A 19,932-nucleotide genomic window follows, 5' to 3' on the forward strand; every position below is an offset into this window, starting at 1 on the left:
TGCTAAACATGTATAAGCTGGTGTCTTCTAGAGCTTGCTACACCTAAAGTGTTTTTGAAAACATGACAGAGAGTGACACTGCTTGTCAGCTGCAAGTGCTGTCATGGCCTGCTGCCTACTGATTGGTTGTTTTCCACTCTGTGCTAAACAGTGAGAAGACACAGTCTCTCCCCAGGTATCCTAAAAGCTGGTGCTCACCCTGGCTGCCTCCTAATCTGCTCACAGAATGGAAAATGCAGCCGGAATGTCAAGCTGCTGGCCACACAGATGGCACTGAGATGTTGCATTTGTGAGACTCTGGAACCACCCAGAGCCCCAGCTTATGCGGACCCAGGGGAGATTACATGCAAAGAGGGACACCCCTTATTAGTGTGAGCTCTTGCATTAAAATCTGCCATTGTTAAATGGCTACTAAAATGGATGGTGTAAGGATATCACAGCAATTGATAAGTCAGTTAAAAAGGTGGTCAAAGAATTGTGTTTGAATTAAGAATGCATGGACACAATAAAAGTGGTAACAGCAAAAACAAAAACTAACAAACAAACTTAAAAAGAACTACCAGCTAATATTAGTGAGCATTTACTACTCACAGGTCCCTTGTTGACACTGTTTCAGAGACCATAGATAGATGGGTGTTATTATTACTCCCAACCAGCAGGGGAGGACACAGAGCTGTAGAGAGGGAAGGCGCTGATGTTTGACCACCAGTCAGCACCACTTACCTGTGTTGCACAACAAACAAGGCAATGGAGCTGGCATCTGAGCCCAGACAGTGCAATTTTGGAGACAACGAGCTGCTCATTGTGCAGTGGGAAGCAAGCTTGCCAACGCCTGGGCTAGTAGGCACACACACAAAAAAAACTAAATGATTTTGAATGAATGAATGAATGAATGAATAAGTAAATGAATGAATGAATCAGTGTTGTTGGTAGGCAGGCATTTTGTCTTCTTCAGTCTGTCTCCCCATTGCCCGGCACATAGTTGGCTCTCAAAAAAGTCTCTGTGCTCGGCCCCAACTCCCTCCATGAGCAGCCCCACGGGGTCCTCACCAGCTTCCTGCGTGCTGTCTGCTTCTCCAGCACAGAGACCTGTCTGGGCTGGACACGAGAGCTGGGTCTGCTCCCGGGGTCATTCAGATTGTGCGACAGCCGGCTTGACGCTGAGCAGGCCAAAGGGCACACAGTTGCAAAAGCCAGATGGTTGTTTCTAAATCCAATTCCCTCCTTCTGCCAACCTGCTCTGAAATACAATCCATCACTCACCATGATAGATGTCTTTGAACTTGGGAACTCAGCTCTTGAGAAGCAGAGGAGGGAAATTGAATACCAACCCTCCCTGCTCCCCCAAGAGAGGTTCTGTTGTGGCTGGAGGTGGTGACAGCTTGGAAAATGGTGTCACAGCTCAAATTAGTGCTGAGCGGGCATGGGGCACGAGTGTCTTCAGGGACGGCTGCTCCCACGCACGGCTAAGACAACCTGGGACCCAGTCACCCACATCACCATCAGCATCCCCACAGCTCTGGCTTTGGTTTGGAAATCAGACATTTCCAAGGGCATCCTGGACTAGAGGAGAGAGAACCTGCAAGTCAAGAATGGCAAGATAGAAACTATAAGAGGATCTCTCTTTATGTTCTGGTTGTAAATACGTACTCGTATTAAAAATGTTTGCATGTAAACTGAATTCTTATAGCACTATTTTTCTTATTATTACAGTAATAGAGGTTTGATTAGTTACAATCCTTCTTGTACCAAGTAAGAGAAGCACTCAAGTTAGCCTAAGCAAAAAATATAACAAACAAAACAAAACATAATGGATAGTTTCTAGGAGAGAGAATTCTAAGGTGAGGATGTGTTTGAGCTAAGCAGGCCTTGGAACAGGAGAGCCCTGTGATCTAGCCTGCTCCTTTCCACATTTGCCCTGCTCCCCTCCCACTGGTGCAACACATTCCACTTTCTTAGCCCCTTCTCCCTTCACTAGGGGGAGCCAGCTAGCTTCCCACCTTAGCCAACCACCTGCAGAGGATCTGATTGGTCCAGGAAGGGTAAGGTGTCCACTGCTTCTCCAATTAGCTGTGTCCAGGGAGGATGGGGTATAAAAGGACTGCCTTGGCGGGGCTCCTCCATGTGAATCCATATGGTGGTTTCTGGAGAGGCGGATGGTGGCTGATTGGCTGGACAGATGTATTCATAGGAGTTCATGACAATTTTTGCGCTTTGCAAAGATTTAGGAAAATATCAGAAAGTGAAAGAAGAAAATGAAGCACTGCATTTCCTTCACTGCTTGTAGTACCATTCTAAGATTTATTCAACCTTTTCTGTAATTTTTCTTCAGTGGTCAATGGTGAATCTTTCAGTTTCACTACCTCACAACAACTCTGTGAGCTTATTTATCCAGCTGGATTTTATTAAGCACTTATGTGCACCATTTGGGGGACAAGATTCTGCAGAAACAAGACAGACAAAGCTCCTGCTTTCAGTGAGCTTATAAACTATGGAGAGGGTGAATCACAAGTAATGAAACAGCTAGATTATTTTACAAAGCAGTAAGTACTGTGAAGAAAATGAAACAAAGAAATGAAGAGAGATCCTGGGGATGGAGGGTGACCACAGAGAGGTCAGGAAAGGCCTTGCTGAAGGAGGTGCCATGAATGTCAGAAATCATGTGGCTCTGTGCAGGGAAGAGCATCACAGGCCAAAGGGCAGCATGCGGCCTGAACCAGCAGAACCAATGGGGACAATAAGGGAATGGGTGAGAGGCCAGGTGGCAGAGTCACAGTGAGAGAGACACAGAGTATTCTAAGACGAGACTGCAAAGATGGAAATGGGATGTGTTTGTAAATATTTGAGCAGAGAAGTGACCTGACTCCATTAACCTTTTCAAAAGTTAAGTCCAATTCCTTCACCAACCTGGGTCTCACCCTGGAAGCACCAGGAGAGCATTATAAAAAATACCTAGGCTCTATCTATCCAGACATTAAATATTAAATCAAAATATTTAGGAGTAGAGCTTGAAACTGTGTATTTTTATTCATTTATATTTATTCAAGTTTAAAATAAATTTCATTGTACATTTTAAGTTTTGACAAACACTCCCATGACCACTTCCCCCCAACTGAGATGTAGCATATTTTCATCACCCCCCAAAATTCTCTTTTTTTTTGCAGTCAATCTCACCCTTCATTCTTGGCCTCAAGTAAACACGAGATGCTTGGTGTCACTGCAGATTAGTGTGCCTGCTCTAGAATTTCATGTAAATGGCATCAATTAGTCCGCACTCTTTGTATCTGGCTTTTTTCACTGAGTACAATTATTTTGAGACTCTTTTTTTTTTAATTATACTTAAATTCTAGGGTACATGTGCATAACGTGCAGGTTTGTTACATATGTATACTTGTGCCATGTTAGTGTGCTGCACCCATCAACTCGTCATTTACATCAGGTATAACTCCCAATGCCATCCCTCCCCACTCCCCTCTCCCCATAATAGGCCCCAGTGTGTGACGTATCCCTTCCTGAGTCCAAGTGATCTCATTGTTCAATTCCCACCTATGAGTGAGAACATGCGGTGTTTGGTTTTCTGTTCTTGCCATAGTTTGCAGAGAATGATGGTTTCTGGCTGCATCCATGTACCTAAAAAGGACACAAACTCATCCCTTTTTATGGCTGCATAGTATTCCATGGTGCATATGTGCCACATTTTCTTAATCCAGTCTGTCACTGATGGACATTTGGGTTGATTCCAAGTCTTTGCTATTGTGAATAGTGTCGCAATAAACATACGTGTGCATGTGTCTTTATAGCAGCATGATTTATAATCCTTTGGGTATATACCCAGTAATGGGATGGCTGGGTCATATGGCATTTCTAGTTCTAGATCCTTGAGGAATTGCCATACTGTTTTCCATAATGGTTGAACTAGTTTACAATCCTATTTTGAGATTCTTTATTGCTGGATAACACTCCATTATATGGTTGTGCCACAACTTCTTCATCTGTTCATGCACTGATGGATGCTCGCTTCAGTGCTGGGTTTCGCAGGAATAAAAGTGTTGGGAACATTCACACACAAGTGTTTGTATGAAAACATCTATGTTTTCTTTCTTTTTTTTTTTTTTTTTATTTGAGACAGAGTCTCACTCTGTTGCCTAGGCTGGAGTGCAATAGCACGATCTCGGCTCACTGCAACTCCCACTTCCCAGGTTCAAGTGATTCTCCTGCCTCAGCTTCCCAATTAGCTGGGATTACAGGCACCTGCCACCAAGCCCGGCTAATTTTTGTGTTTTTAGTAGAGACAGGGTTTCACCATGCTGGTCAGGCTGGTTTTGAACTCCTGACTCAAGCGATCCACCCCCCTCAGCCTCCCAAAGTGCTGGGATTACAGATGTGAGCCACCACGCCTGGCCCTATGTTTTCATTTCTATTGGATAAATATTTAACAGTGAAATCATGGGGTTACATGAAACATATATGTCTTTTTTGCGTGTGTTTAATTTTTAAAGAAACTTTCCATCTGTTTTCCAAAATGATTGCACTGTTTTACATCCCATCAGCTGTGGCTTAGATTTCCAGTTGCTCCACATTCTCCCCACAGTCAATACTTTCACATTTCAGACATTCTAGCACATATGCAGTGGTTCTTTAATGAGTAATATGGGGCTTTTCCTGAAATTTCTCTGTCTGGCTTTGGTAACAGAAATACATGATACTGGCCAGGCACAGTGGCTCACGCCTGTAATCCCAGCACTTTGGGAGGCCAAGGTGGGCAGATGGCTTGAGGTCAAGAGTTTGAGACCAGCCTGGCCAACATGGTGGAACTCCGTCTCTACTAAAAATACAAAAATTAGCTGGGCGTGGTGGTGCACACCTGTAAGTCCAGCTATTCGGAAGGCTGAGGCAGGAGAATCACTAGAACCTGGGAGGTGGAGGTTGCAGTGAGCCGAGATCACGCCACTGCACTCCAGCCTGGATGACAGACTGAGATTCCATCTCAAAAGAAAAAAAAAAAAGGGAGGCGGAGCAAGATGGCCGAATAGGAACAGCTCCAGTCTCCAACTCCCAGCGCGAGCGACACAGAAGACCGGCGATTTCTGCATTTTCAACTGAGGTACTGGGTTCATCTCACTGGGGAGTGCCAGACGATCGGTGCTGGTCAGCTGCTGCAGCCCGACCAGCGAGAGCTGAAGCAGGGCGAGGAATTGCCTCACCTGGAAAGCGCAAGGGGGAAGGGAATCCCTTTTCCTAGCCAGGGGAACTGAGACACACAACACCTGGAAAATCGGGTAACTCCCACCCCAATACTGCGCTTTAAGCAGACAGGCACACCAGGAGATCATATCCCACACCTGGCCGGGAGTGTCCCACACCCACGGAGCCTCCCTCATTGCTAGCACAGCAGTCTGTGATCTACCGGCAAGGCAGCAGCGAGGCTGGGGGAGGGGCGCCCGCCATTGCTGAGGCTTAAGTAGGTAAACAAAGCTGCTGGGAAGCTCGAACTGGGTGGAGCCCACAGCAGCTCAAGGAAACCTGCCTGTCTCTGTAGACTCCACCTCTGGGGACAGGGCACAGTAAATAATAACAAACGCAGCAGCTCTGCAGACGCAAACGACTCTGTCTGACAGCTTTGAAGAGAGCAGTGGATCTCCCAACACGGAGGTTGAGATCTGAGAAGGGACAGACTCCCTGCTCAAGTGGGTCCCTGACCCCTGAGTAGCCTAACTGGGAGACATCCCCCACTAGGGGCAGTCTGACACCCCACACCTCACAGGGTGGAGTACACCCCTGAGAGGAAGATTCCAAAGCAAGAATCAGACAGGTACACTTGCTGTTCAGAAATATTCTATCTTCTGCAGCCTCTGCTGCTGATACCCAGGCAAACAGGGTCTGGAGTGGACCTCAAGCAATCTCCTACAGCTACAACCTACAGCTGAGGATCCTGACTGTTAGAAGGAAAGCTATCAAACAGGAAGGACACCTACACCAAAACCCCATCAGTACATCACCATCATCAAAGACCAGAGGCAGATAAAACCACAAAGATGGGGAAAAAGCAGGGCAGAAAAGCTGGAAATTCAAAAAATAAGAGCGCATCTCCCCCGGCAAAGGAGCGCAGCTCATCGCCAGCAACGGATCAAAGCTGGACGGAGAATGACTTCGACGAGATGAGAGAAGAAGGCTTCAGTCCATCAAATTTCTCAGAGCTAAAGGAGGAATTACGTACCCAGCGCAAAGAAACTAAAAATCTTGAAAAAAAAGTGGAAGAATTGATAGCTAGAGTAATTAATGCAGAGAAGCTCACAAACGAAATGAAAGAGACGAAAACCATGACACGAGAAATACGTGACAAATGCACAAGCTTCAGTAACCGTCTCGATCAACTGGAAGAAAGAATGTCAGTGATGGAGGATCAAATGAATGAAATGAAGCGAGAAGAGAAACCAAAAGAAAAAAGAAGAAAAAGAAATGAACAAAGCCTGCAAGAAGTATGGGATTATGTAAAAAGACCAAATCTACGTCTGATTGGGGTGCCTGAAAGTGAGGGGGAAAATGGAACCAAGTTGGAAAACACTCTTCAGGATATCATCCAGGAGAACTTCCCCAACCTAGTAGGGCAGGCCAACATTCAAATCCAGGAAATACAGAGAACGCCACAAAGATACTCCTCGAGAAGAGCAACTCCAAGACACATAATTGCCAGATTCACCAAAGTTGAAATGAAGGAAAAAATCTTAAGGGCAGCCAGAGAGAAAGGTCGGGTTACCCACAAAGGGAAGCCCATCAGACTAACAGCAGATCTCTCGGCAGAAACTCTTCAAGCCAGAAGAGAGTGGGGGCCAATATTCAACATTCTTAAAGAAAAGAATTTTAAACCCAGAATTTTATATCCAGCCAAACTAAGTTTCATAAGTGAAGGAGAAATAAAATCCTTTACAGATAAGCAAATGCTTAGAGATTTTGTCACCACTAGGCCTGCCTTACAAGAGACCCTGAAGGAAGCACTAAACATGGAAAGGAACAACCGGTACCAGCCATTGCAAAAACATGCCAAAATGTAAAGACCATCAAGGCTAGGAAGAAACTGCATCAACTAACGAGCAAAATAACCAGTTAATATCATAATGGCAGGATCAAGTTCACACATAACAATCTTAACCTTAAATGTAAATGGACTAAATGCTCCAATTAAAAGACACAGACTGGCAAACTGGATAAAAAGTCAAGACCCATCAGTCTGCTGTATTCAGGAGACCCATCTCACACGCAGAGACATACATAGGCTCAAAATAAAGGGATGGAGGAAGATTTACCAAGCAAATGGAGAACACAAAAAAGCGGGGGTTGCAATACTAGTCTCTGATAAAACAGACTTTAAACCATCAAAGATCAAAAGAGACAAAGAAGGCCATTACATAATGGTAAAGGGATCAATTCAACAGGAAGAGCTAACTATCCTAAATATATATGCACCCAATACAGGAGCACCCAGATTCATAAAGCAAGTCCTTAGAGACTTACAAAGAGACTTAGACTCCCATACAATAATAATGGGAGACTTCAACACTCCACTGTCAACATTAGACAGATCAACGAGACAGAAAGTTAACAAGGATATCCAGGAATTGAACTCATCTCTGCAGCAAGCAGACCTAATAGACATCTATAGAACTCTCCACCCCAAATCAACAGAATATACATTCTTCTCAGCACCACATCGTACTTACTCCAAAATTGACCACGTAATTGGAAGTAAAGCACTCCTCAGCAAATGTACAAGAACAGAAATTATAACAAACTGTCTCTCAGACCACAGTGCAATCAAATTAGAACTCAGGACTAAGAAACTCAATCAAAACCGCTCAACTACATGGAAACTGAACAACCTGCTCCTGAATGACTACTGGGTACATAACGAAATGAAGGCAGAAATAAAGATGTTCTTTGAAACCAATGAGAACAAAGATACAACATACCAGAATCTCTGGGACACATTTAAAGCAGTGTGTAGAGGGAAATTTATAGCACTAAATGCCCACAAGAGAAAGCAGGAAAGATCTAAAATTGACACTCTAACATCGCAATTAAAAGAACTAGAGAAGCAAGAGCAAACACATTCGAAAGCTAGCAGAAGGCAAGAAATAACTAAGATCAGAGCAGAACTGAAGGAGATAGAGACACAAAAAACCCTCCAAAAAATCAATGAATCCAGGAGTTGGTTTTTTGAAAAGATCAACAAAATTGACAGACCACTAGCAAGACTAATAAAGAAGAAAAGAGAGAAGAATCAAATCGACGCAATTAAAAATGATAAAGGGGATATCACCACCGACCCCACAGAAATACAAACTACCATCAGAGAATACTATAAACACCTCTATGCAAATAAACTGGAAAATCTAGAAGAAATGGATAATTTCCTGGACACTTACACTCTTCCAAGACTAAACCAGGAAGAAGTTGAATCCCTGAATAGACCAATAGTAGGCTCTGAAATTGAGGCAATAATTAATAGCCTACCAACCAAAAAAAGTCCAGGACCAGATGGATTCACAGCTGAATTCTACCAGAGGTACAAGGAGGAGCTGGTACCATTCCTTCTGAAACTATTCCAATCAATAGAAAAAGAGGGAATCCTCCCTAACTCATTTTATGAGGCCAACATCATCCTGATACCAAAGCCTGGCAGAGACACAACAAAAAAAGAGAATTTTAGACCAATATCCCTGATGAACATCGATGCAAAAATCCTCAATAAAATACTGGCAAACCGGATTCAGCAGCACATCAAAAAGCTTATCCACCATGATCAAGTGGGCTTCATCCCTGGGATGCAAGGCTGGTTCAACATTCGCAAATCAATAAACATAATCCAGCATATAAACAGAACCAAAGACAAGAACCACATCATTATCTCAATAGATGCAGAAAAGGCTTTTGACAAAATTCAACAGCCCTTCATGCTAAAAACGCTCAATAAATTCGGTATTGATGGAACGTACCTCAAAATCATAAGAGCTATTTATGACAAACCCACAGCCAATATCATACTGAATGGGCAAAAACTGGAAAAATTCCCTTTGAAAACTGGCACAAGACAGGGATGCCCTTTCTCACCACTCCTATTCAACATAGTGTTGGAAGTTCTGGCTAGGGCAATCAGGCAAGAGAAAGAAATCAAGGGGATTCAGTTAGGAAAAGAAGAAGTCAAATTGTCCCTGTTTGCAGACGACATGATTGTATATTTAGAAAACCCCATTGTCTCAGCCCAAAATCTCCTTAAGCTGATCAGCAACTTCAGCAAAGTCTCAGGATACAAAATTAATGTGCAAAAATCGCAAGCATTCTTATACATCAGTGACAGTCAAACAGAGAGCCAAATCAGGAATGAACTTCCATTCACAATTGCTTCAAAGAGAATAAAATACCTAGGAATCCAACTTACAAGGGATGTAAAGGACCTCTTCAAGGAGAACTACAAACCACTGCTCAGTGAAATCAAAGAGGACACAAACAAATGGAAGAACATACCATGCTCATGGATAGGAAGAATCAATATCGTGAAAATGGCCATACTGCCCAAGGTAATTTATAGATTCAATGCCATCCCCATCAAGCTACCAATGAGCTTCTTCACAGAATTGGAAAAAACTGCTTTAAAGTTCATATGGAACCAAAAAAGAGCCCGCATCTCCAAGACAATCCTAAGTCAAAAGAACAAAGCTGGAGGCATCACGCTACCTGACTTCAAACTATACTACAAGGCTACAGTAACCAAAACAGCATGGTACTGGTACCAAAACAGAGATATAGACCAATGGAACAGAACAGAGTCCTCAGAAATAATACCACACATCTACAGCCATCTGATCTTTGACAAACCTGAGAGAAACAAGAAATGGGGAAAGGATTCCCTATTTAATAAATGGTGTTGGGAAAACTGGCTAGCCATAAGTAGAAAGCTGAAACTGGATCCTTTCCTTACTCCTTATACGAAAATTAATGCAAGATGGATTAGAGACTTAAATGTTAGACCTAATACCATAAAAATCCTAGAGGAAAACCTAGGTAGTACCATTCAGGACATAGGCATGGGCAAAGACTTCATGTCTAAAACACCAAAAGCAACGGCAGCAAAAGCCAAAATTGACAAATGGGATCTCATCAAACTAAAGAGCTTCTGCACAGCAAAAGAAACTACCATCAGAGTGAGCAGGCAACCTACAGAATGGGAGAAAATTTTTGCAATCTACTCATCTGACAAAGGGCTAATATCCAGAACCTACAGAGAACTCAAACAAATTTACAAGAAAAAAACAAACAACCCCATCCAAAAGTGGGCAAAGGATATGAACAGACATTTCTCAAAAGAAGACATTCATACAGCCAACAGACACATGAAAAAATGCTCATCATCACTGGCCATCAGAGAAATGCAAATCAAAACCACAATGAGATACCATCTCACACCAGTTAGAATGGCGATCATTCAAAAGTCAGGAAACAACAGGTGCTGGAGAGGATGTGGAGAAATAGGAACACTTTTACACTGCTGGTGGGATTGTAAACTAGTTCAACCATTATGGAAAACAGTATGGCGATTCCTCAAGGATCTAGAACTAGATGTACCATATGACCCAGCCATCCCATTACTGGGTATATACCCAAAGGATTATAAATTATGCTGCTATAAGGACACATGCACACGTATGTTTATTGCAGCACTATTCACAATAGCAAAGACTTGGAATCAACCCAAATGTCCATCAGTGACAGATTGGATTAAGAAAATGTGGCACATATACACCATGGAATACTATGCAGCCATAAAAAAGGATGAGTTTGTGTCCTTTGTAGGGACATGGATGCAGCTGGAAACCATCATTCTTAGCAAACTATCACAAGAACAGAAAACCAAACACCGCATGTTCTCACTCGTAGGTGGGAACTGAACAATGAGATCACTTGGACTCGGGAAGGGGAACATCACACACCGGGGCCTATCATGGGGAGGGGGGAGGGGGGAGGGATTGCATTGGGAGTTATACCTGATGTAAATGACGAGTTGATGGGTGCAGCACACCAACATGGCACAAGTATACATATGTAGCAAACCTGCACGTTGTGCACATGTACCCTACAACTTGAAGTTTAATAATAATAAATAAATTAAAAAAAAAAAAAAAGAAAAAAAAAAAATACGTGCTACCAAATATCTGACTCTAGTTTCATGAAGCTGGGTCGGAGTGCCATTTCTACTCTTCTGTTTTCTAGAAGAGTGAGTGTAGAGGTGTACAGTTGGCATTATTTCTTCTTAAATATTTGATTAAATGCACAGGTAGAGCCATCAGGCTCTGAGCCCTCTCTCCTGTAAAGCCTTGCCGGCTGATTTCTCCCTACAGCTACTCTCTATCATCCACGCATTCACGTACCTTTTGCTGAGTCTCTCCTATGCGCCAGGCCTGGCCTGAGTGCCAAGGATTCTAACCCAGCTTTCCAAGGCCGAGGCTTGCTGTGAGCTGCTCTGCCCCTCCCAGGGCCAGGAGGGCACTGGGCTGGATCACAGGAGCTGGGTTCACTAGATCACAGCTGGTTTTTGTTGATTTGTCATTTTCATTCTTCACGAAGGCAGCCTGGCATGGTGGATCTTCTCCAAAGAGATGAATTGATTATGAAGTTAATGAAGCATCAGGCTGTCTCATCTGCTGGCAGCTTGGGACTTCAGCAGAGCTCTGGGTGGGGAGGAGGGCCAGGGCGCTATCATAAAATGTGTCTGCAGAAGTATTTCTGGCAAATTGCCTAAAGAAATCTGAAAAGGGACCTGAATGTGTAAGCCTCTAATATTTGTTGTGATTTATATTCTCATAATATAAATTCATTTTCATACAAAATTTAGTATTTATAATATTATACTCTTTTTCTTAAACTGGATCCCCAGGTTGTATAAGATTCGTGCCTTGCAAACCTGGATCTCCCTGCACTGACTCTACTTAGGTCACCCTTGCTAAACCGAGAGTCAGCCCTCAAAACGGCCCTTCCTCTCCTCCTTCCCTTGCCTGACCTGAACAGTCCCCAGCCCTTAGCTTCACACTGAGCTCAGCGCATTTGGTTCTGTGGATAGCAGGTGCCCAGTTAACCTTAACATAGATGTTTCTTCTGAACTTCCCAATGCACTGAGGAGGAGATGAAGGAAGGATAGAATGTGACCTGCCCTTAGTCTGCTCTTGCATTGCTATCAAGAAATATCTGATGCCAGGTGCAGTGGCTCAGGTCTATAATCCTAGCACTTTGGGAGGCCGAGGTGGGTGAATCACTTGAGGTCAGGAGTTCGAAACTAGCCTGGCCAACATGGTAAAACCCCGTCTCTACTAAAAATACAAAAAAAAAAAAAAAAAAAAAAAATTAGCCAAGCATGGTTATGGGCACCTGTAATTCCAGCTACTGGGGAGGCTGAGGCAGGAGAATTGCTTGAACTCGGGAGGCAGAGGTTGAAGTGAGCCAAGATCATGCCACTGCACTCCAGCCTGGGCAACAGAGTGAAACTCCATCTCAAAAAAAACAAAGAACAAAAAACAAAAAAGGGCGGGGTGGGGGGGTGTTCCAAATGGCTGAATAGAAACAGCTCCGGTCTACAGTTCCCAGCATGATCGACACAGAAGATGGGTGATTTCTGCATTTCCAACTGAGGTACCTGGTTCTTCTCATTGGGACTGATTGGACAGTGGGTGCAGCCCACACAAGGTGAGCTGAAGCAGGGTGGGGCGTCGCCTCACCCAGGAAGCACAAGGGGTCAGGGGATTTCCCTTTCCTAGCCAAGGGAAGCTGTGACAGACTACCTGGAAAAACAGGACACTCCTGTCCAAATACTGTACTTTTCCCAAGGTCTTAGCAACCAGCAGACAAGGAGATTCTCTCCCGTGCCTGGCTTGGCAGGTCCCATGCCCATATAGCCCTCCTCACTGCTAGTGCAGCAGTCTGAGATCGAACTGCAAGGTGGCAGCCTGACTGGGGAGGGGCGTCTACCATTGCTGAGGCTTGAGTGGGTAAAAAAAGCAGCTGGGAAGCTGGAACTAGGCAGAGCCCACCACAGCTCAACAAGGCCTACTGTCTCTAGATTCCACCTCTGTGGACAGGGCATAGCTGAACAAAATGAGGCAGACAACTTCTGCAGACTTAAACATCCCTGTGTGACAGCTCTGAAGAGAGTAGTGGTTCTCTCAGCACAGCGTTTGAGTTCTGAGAACAGACAGACTGCCTCTTCAAGTGGATCCCTGATCCCTGTGTAGCCTAACTGGGAGACACCTCCCAGTGGGTGCCAACAGATACCCAGGAAAACAGGGTCTGGAGTGGACCTCCAGCAAACTCCAACAGATCTGCAGCTGAGGGACCTGACTGTTAGAAGGAAAACTAACAAACACAAAGGAATAGCATCAACATCACCAAAAGGTCATCTACACCAAAACCCCATCTGTAGGTCACCAAGATCAAAGACCAAAGGTAGATAAACCCACAAAGATGGGGAGAAACCAGAGCAGAAAAGCTGAAAATTCTAAAATCAGAGTGCCTCTTCTCCTCCAAAGGATTGCAGCTCCTCACCAGCAATGGAACAAAGCTGGATGGAAAATGACTTTGATGAGTTGACAAAAGTAGGCTTCGAAGGTCGGTAATAACAAACTTCTCTGAGCTAAAGGAGGATGTTCAAACCCATCACAAGGAAGCGAAAAACCTTGAAAAAAGATTAGACGAATGGCTAAAACTAGAATGAACAGTGTAGAGAAGAACTTAAATGACCTGATGGAGCTGAAAACCATGGCACGAGAACTTCATGACGCATGCACAAGCTTCAATAGCCAATTCGATCAAGTGGAAGAAAGAGTATCAGTGATTGAAGATCAAATTAACGCAATAAAGTGAGAAGACAAGGTTAGAGAAAAAAGAGTAAAAAGAAATGAACAAAGCCTCCAAAAAATATGGGATTATGTGAAAAGACCAAATCTACATTTGATTGGTACCTGAAAGTGATGGGGAGAATGGAACCAAGTTGGAAAACACTTTTCAGGATATTATCCAGGAGAACTTCTCCAACCTAGCAAGGCAGGCCAACATTCAAATTCAGGAAATACAGAGAACACCACAAAGATACTCCTTGAGAAGAGCAAGCCCAAGACACATAATTGTCAGATTCACCAAGGTTGAAATGAAGGAAAAAGTGTTAAGGGCAGCCAGAGAGAAAGGTCGAGTTACCCACAAAGGGAAGCCCATCAGACTAATAGTGGATCTCTCAGCAGAAACCCTAAAAACCAAAAGAGAGTGGGGGAGAATATTCAACATTCTTAAAGAAAAGAATTTTCAACCCAGAATTTCATATCCAGCCAAACTAAGCTTCATACGTGAAGGAGAAATAAAATCCTTTACAGACAAGCAAATGCTGAGAGATTTCGTCACCACCAGGCCTGCCTTACAAGAGCTCCTGAAGGAAGCACCAAATATGGAAAGAAACAACCAGTACCAGTCACTGCAAAAATATGCCAAGTTGTAAAGACCATCAATGCTATGAAGAAACTGCATCAAATAATGGGCAAAATAACCAGTGAACATCATTATGACAGGATCAAATTCATACATAACAATATTAACCTTAAATGTAAATGGGCTAAATGCCCCAGTTAAAAGACACAGACTGGCAAATTGGATAAAGAGTCAAGACCCATCAGTGTGCTGTATTCAGGAGACCCATCTCACATGCAAAGACGCACATAGGCTCAAAATAAAGGAATGGGGGAAGATCTACCAAGCAAACGGAAAGCAAAAAAAAGAGCAGGAGTTGCAATCCTAGTCTCTGATAAAACAGACTTTAAACCAACAAAGATCAAAACAGACAAATAAGGCCATTACATAATGGTAAAGGGATCAATTCAACAAGAAGAGCTAACTATCCTAAATATATATGTACCCAATACAGGAGCACCCAGATTCATAAATCAAGTCCTTACAGACCTACAAAGAGACTTAGACTGCCACACAATAATAATGGCAGACTTTAACACCCCAGGGTCAATATTAGACAGATCAACGAGACAGAAGGTTAACAAGGATATCCAGGACTTCAACTCAGCTCTGCAAGAGGCAGACCTAATAGACATCTACAGAATAAATCAACATAATATATATTCTTCTCAGCACCACATTGCACTTATTCTAAAATTGACCACATAATTGGAAGTAAAGCACTCCTCAGCAAATGTAAAAGAACAGAAATCACAACAAATTGTCTCTCAGACCACAGTGCAATCAAATTAGAACTCAGGATTAAGAAACTCACTCAAAACTGCACAACTACATGGAAACTGAACAACTTGCTCCTGAATGACTACTGTGTAAATAATGAACTGAAGACAGAAATAGAGATGTTCTTTGTAACCAACGAGAACAAAGATACAAGGTACCAGAATCTCTGTGACACATTTAAAGCAGTGTGTAGAGGGAAATTTATAGCACTAAATGCCCACAAGAGAAAGCAGGAAAGATCTAAAATTGACACCCTAACATCAAAATTAAAAGAACTAGAGAAGCAAGAGCAAACACATTCAAAAGCTAGCAGAAGGCAAGAAATAACTAAGATCAGAGCAGAACTGAAAGAGATAGAGACACAAAAGACCCTTCAAAAAAATCAATGAATCCAGGAGCTGGTTTTTTGAAAAGATCAACAAAATTGATAGGCCGCTAGCAAGACTAACAAAGAAGAAAAGAGAGAAGAATCAAATAGATGCAACAAAAAATGATAAAGAGGATATCACCACTCACCCCACAGAAATACAAACTACCATCAGAGAATACTGTAAACACCTCTAAACTAGAAAATCTAGAGGAAGTGAATAAATTCCTGGACACATACACCCTCCCAAGACTAAACCAGGAAGAAGTTGAATCTCTGAATAGACCAATAACAGGCTCTGAAATTGAGGCAATAATCAATAGCCTACCAATCAAAAAAAGTCCAGGACCAGATGGATTCACAGCCAAATTCTACCAGAGGTAGGTACAAAGAGGAGCTGGTACTGTTCCTTCTGAAACTATTCCAATCAATAGAAAAAGAGGGAATCCTCCCTAACTCATTTTATAAAGCCAAAATCATCCTGATACCAAAGCCTGGAAGAGACACAACAAAAAAAGAATTTTAGACCAAAATCCCTGATGAATATCGATGCAAAAATCCTCAATAAAATACTGGCAAACCAAATCCAGCAGCACATCAAAAAGCTAATCCACCACGATCGAGTGGGCTTCATCCCTGGGATGCAAGGCTGGTTCAACATATGCAAATCAATAAACGTAATCCATCACATAAACAGAACCAAAGACAAAAACCAAATGATTATCTCAACAGATGCAGAAAAGGCCTTCAACAAAATTCAACAGCTATTCATGCTAAAAACTCTCAATAGGCCTGGCGCGGTGGCTCAAGCCTGTAATCCCAGTGCTTTGGGAGGCCGAGATGGGCGGATCACGAGGTCAGGAGATCAAGACCATCCTGGCTAACCCGGTGAAACCCCGTCTCTAGTAAAAAATACAAAAAAATAGCTGGGTGAGGTGGCGAGCGTCTGTAGTCCCAGCTACTCGGGAGGCTGAGGCAGGAGAATGGCATAAACCCGGGAGGCGGAGCTTGCAGTGAGCTGAGATCCGGCCACTGCACTCCAGCCTGGGCGACAGAGCGAGACTCCGTCTCAAAAAAAAAAAAAAAAAAAAAAAAAAAAAAAAAAAAAAAACTCTCAATAAACTAGGCATTAATGGAACATATCTCAAAATAACAAGAGCTATTTATGACAAACCCACAGCCAATATCATACTGAATGGGCAAAAACTGGAAGCATTCCCTTTGAAAACCGGCACAAGACAAGGATGCCCTCTCTCACCACTCCTATTCAATGTAGTGTTGGAAGTTCTGGCCAGGGCAATCAGGCAAAAGAAAGAAATAAAGGGTATTCAATTAGGAAATGAGGAAGTCAAATTGTCCCTGTTTGCAGGTGACATGATTGTATATTTAGAAAACCCCAATATCTCAGCCCAAAATCTCCTTAAGCTGATAAGCAACTTCAGCAAAGTCTCAGGATACAAAATCGATGTGCAAAAATCACAAGCATTCCTATACAGCATTAACAGACAAACAGAGAGCCAAATCATGAGTGAACTCCCATTCACAATTGCTACAAAGAGAATAAAATACCTAGGAATCCAACTTACAAGGGATGTGAAGGAACTCTTCAAGGAGAACTACAAACCACTGTTCAAGGGAATAAAAGAGGACACAAACAAATGGAAGAATATTCCATGTTCATGGATAGGAAGAATCAATATCATGAAAATGGCCATACTGCCCAAGGTAATTTATAGATTCAATGCCAACCCCATCAAGCTACCAATGACTTTCTTCACAGAATTGGAAAAAACTACTTTAAAGTTCATATGGAACCAAAAAAAGAACCCGTATTCCAAGACAATCCTAAGCAAAAAGAACAAAGCTGGAGGCATCATACTACCTGACTTCAAATTATACTACAAGGCTACAGTAACCAAAGCAGCATGGTACTGGTATCAAAACAGATAAATAGACCAATGGAACAGAACAGAGGTCTCAGAAATAACACTGCACATCTATAACCATCTGCTCTTTGGCAAACCTGACAAAAACAAGAAATGGGGACAGGATTCCCTGGTGCTGGGAAAACTGGCTAGCCATATGTAGAAAGCTGAAACTGGATCCCTTCCTTACACCTTATACAAAAATTAACTCAAAATGGATTAAAGACTTAAAAGTTAGACCTAAAAACCATAAAAACCCTAGAAGAAAACCTAGGCAATACCATTCAGGACATAGGCATGGGCAAGGACTTCATGACTAAAACACCAAAAGCAATGGCAACAAAAACCAAAATAGACAAATGGGATCTAATTAGACTAAAGAGCTTCTGCATGGCAACATAAACTATCATCAGAGTGAGCAGGCAACCTACAGAATGGGAGAAAATTTTTGTAATCTACCCATCTGATAAAGGGCTAATATCCAGAATCTACAAAGAATGCAAACAAATTTATAAGAAAAAACAAACCACCCCATCAAAAAGTGGGCAAAGGATATCAACAGACACTTCTCAAAAGAAGACATCTATGCAGCCAACAGACACATGAAAAAATGCTCATCATCACTGGTCATCAGAGAAATGCAAATCAAAACCACAATGAGATACCATCTCATGACAGTTAGAATAGCGATCATTAAAAAGTCAGGAAACAACAGATGCTGGAGAGGATGTGGAGAAATAGGAAAGCTTTTACACTGTTGATGGGAGTGTAAATTAGTTCAACCACTGTGGAAGACAGTGTGGCGATTCCTCAAGGATCTAGAACTAGAATTACCATTTGACCCAGCAATCCCATTACCGGGTATGTACCCAAAGATTATAAATCAAGCTACCATAAAGACATGTGCACACGTATGTTTATTGCAGCACTATTCACAATAGCAAAGACTTGGAACCAACCCAAATGTCCATCAATGATAGACTGGATTAAGAAAATATGGCACATATACACCATGGAATACTATGCAGCCATAAAAAGGATGAGTCCATGTCCTTTGCAGGGACATGGATGAAGCTGGAAACCGTCATTCTCAGCAAACTATCACAAGGACAGAAAACCAGACACCGCACGTTCTCACTCATAAGTGGGAATCGAACAATGAGATCACTTGGACACAGGGCAGGGAACATCACACACTGTGGCGTGTTGGGAGATAGGGGTTGGGGGAGGGATAGCATTAGGAGAAATAACTAATGTAAATAATGAGTTGATGGGTGCAGCAAACCAACATGGCACATGTATACCTATGTATCAAACCTGCACATTGTGCATATACCCTAGAACTTAAAGTGTAATAAAAAAAAAAAAAAAAAAAAAGGAAAGAAAAACAGGAAGAAAAAAATCTGAGACAAGCAATTAATAAAGAAAAGATGTTTAATTGGCTCACAGTTCTGCAGGTTGTGTAAGAAGCATGATGGCTTCTTGGGAGGCCTCGGGAAACTTTTAATCATGGCGTACGGCAGAAGGTGAAGGGGAAGCAGGCACGTCTTACCCGGCCAGAGCAGGAGGAAGAGAGAGAGGGGAAAGGAGCTACACTTTTAAACGACCAGATCTTGTGAGAACTCTATCATGAGGGCAGCACTAGGGGGATGGTGCTAATCCATTAGAAACCACCCCCAAGATCGAATCACCTCCCAAAAGGCCCCACCTCCAACACTGCGGATCACAAGTGAACATAAGATTTGGATGGGGACACAGATCCAAACCATATCAGTGAGGCTGTGTGTCTGGGCTATAGACAGGAAAGTTTTCTTTGCTGGGCACCATCTTGAGAGAGGACAGAGGGCTTGGGGTAGTCAGGGAAGACTGCCTGGAGGAGGCAGAAATAGAGCTGAGGCTGAAAAGGAGCAAGACTTGTGCTGAAAGGGAGAGGAGAGCAGGCATTCAAGTGAAGGGGGAAAGAGCCCTGAGGAGATCCTGGCTCAGAAATGAGGCAGGGGCCTGGGCAACCCCAGCCTGGCAGATGAAAGCAAGGTATGTGTGCAACAGGGAGAGGTCAGGTGAGGAGGTGACCTCCCGGGCTTCTTTTTTCCATCTAGCTAAGTTACTTTTCACGTTGTTTTACCATATGTATTTTCAAATCCATGCACACAGAAAGACAAATTCACCTGTAATCCCAGCACTTTGGGAGGCCGAGACGGGCGGATCACGAGGTCAGGAGATCGAGACCATCCTGGCTAACACGGTGAAACTCCGTCTCTACTAAAAAATACAAAAAACTAGCCCGGCGAGGTGGCGGGCGCCTGTAGTCCCAGCTACTCGGGAGGCTGAGGCAGGAGAATGGCATAAACCCGGGAGGCG

The sequence above is a fragment of the Chlorocebus sabaeus genome, chromosome 6, assembly GCF_047675955.1.
Source record: "Chlorocebus sabaeus isolate Y175 chromosome 6, mChlSab1.0.hap1, whole genome shotgun sequence".
Lineage (NCBI taxonomy): Eukaryota > Metazoa > Chordata > Mammalia > Primates > Cercopithecidae > Chlorocebus > Chlorocebus sabaeus.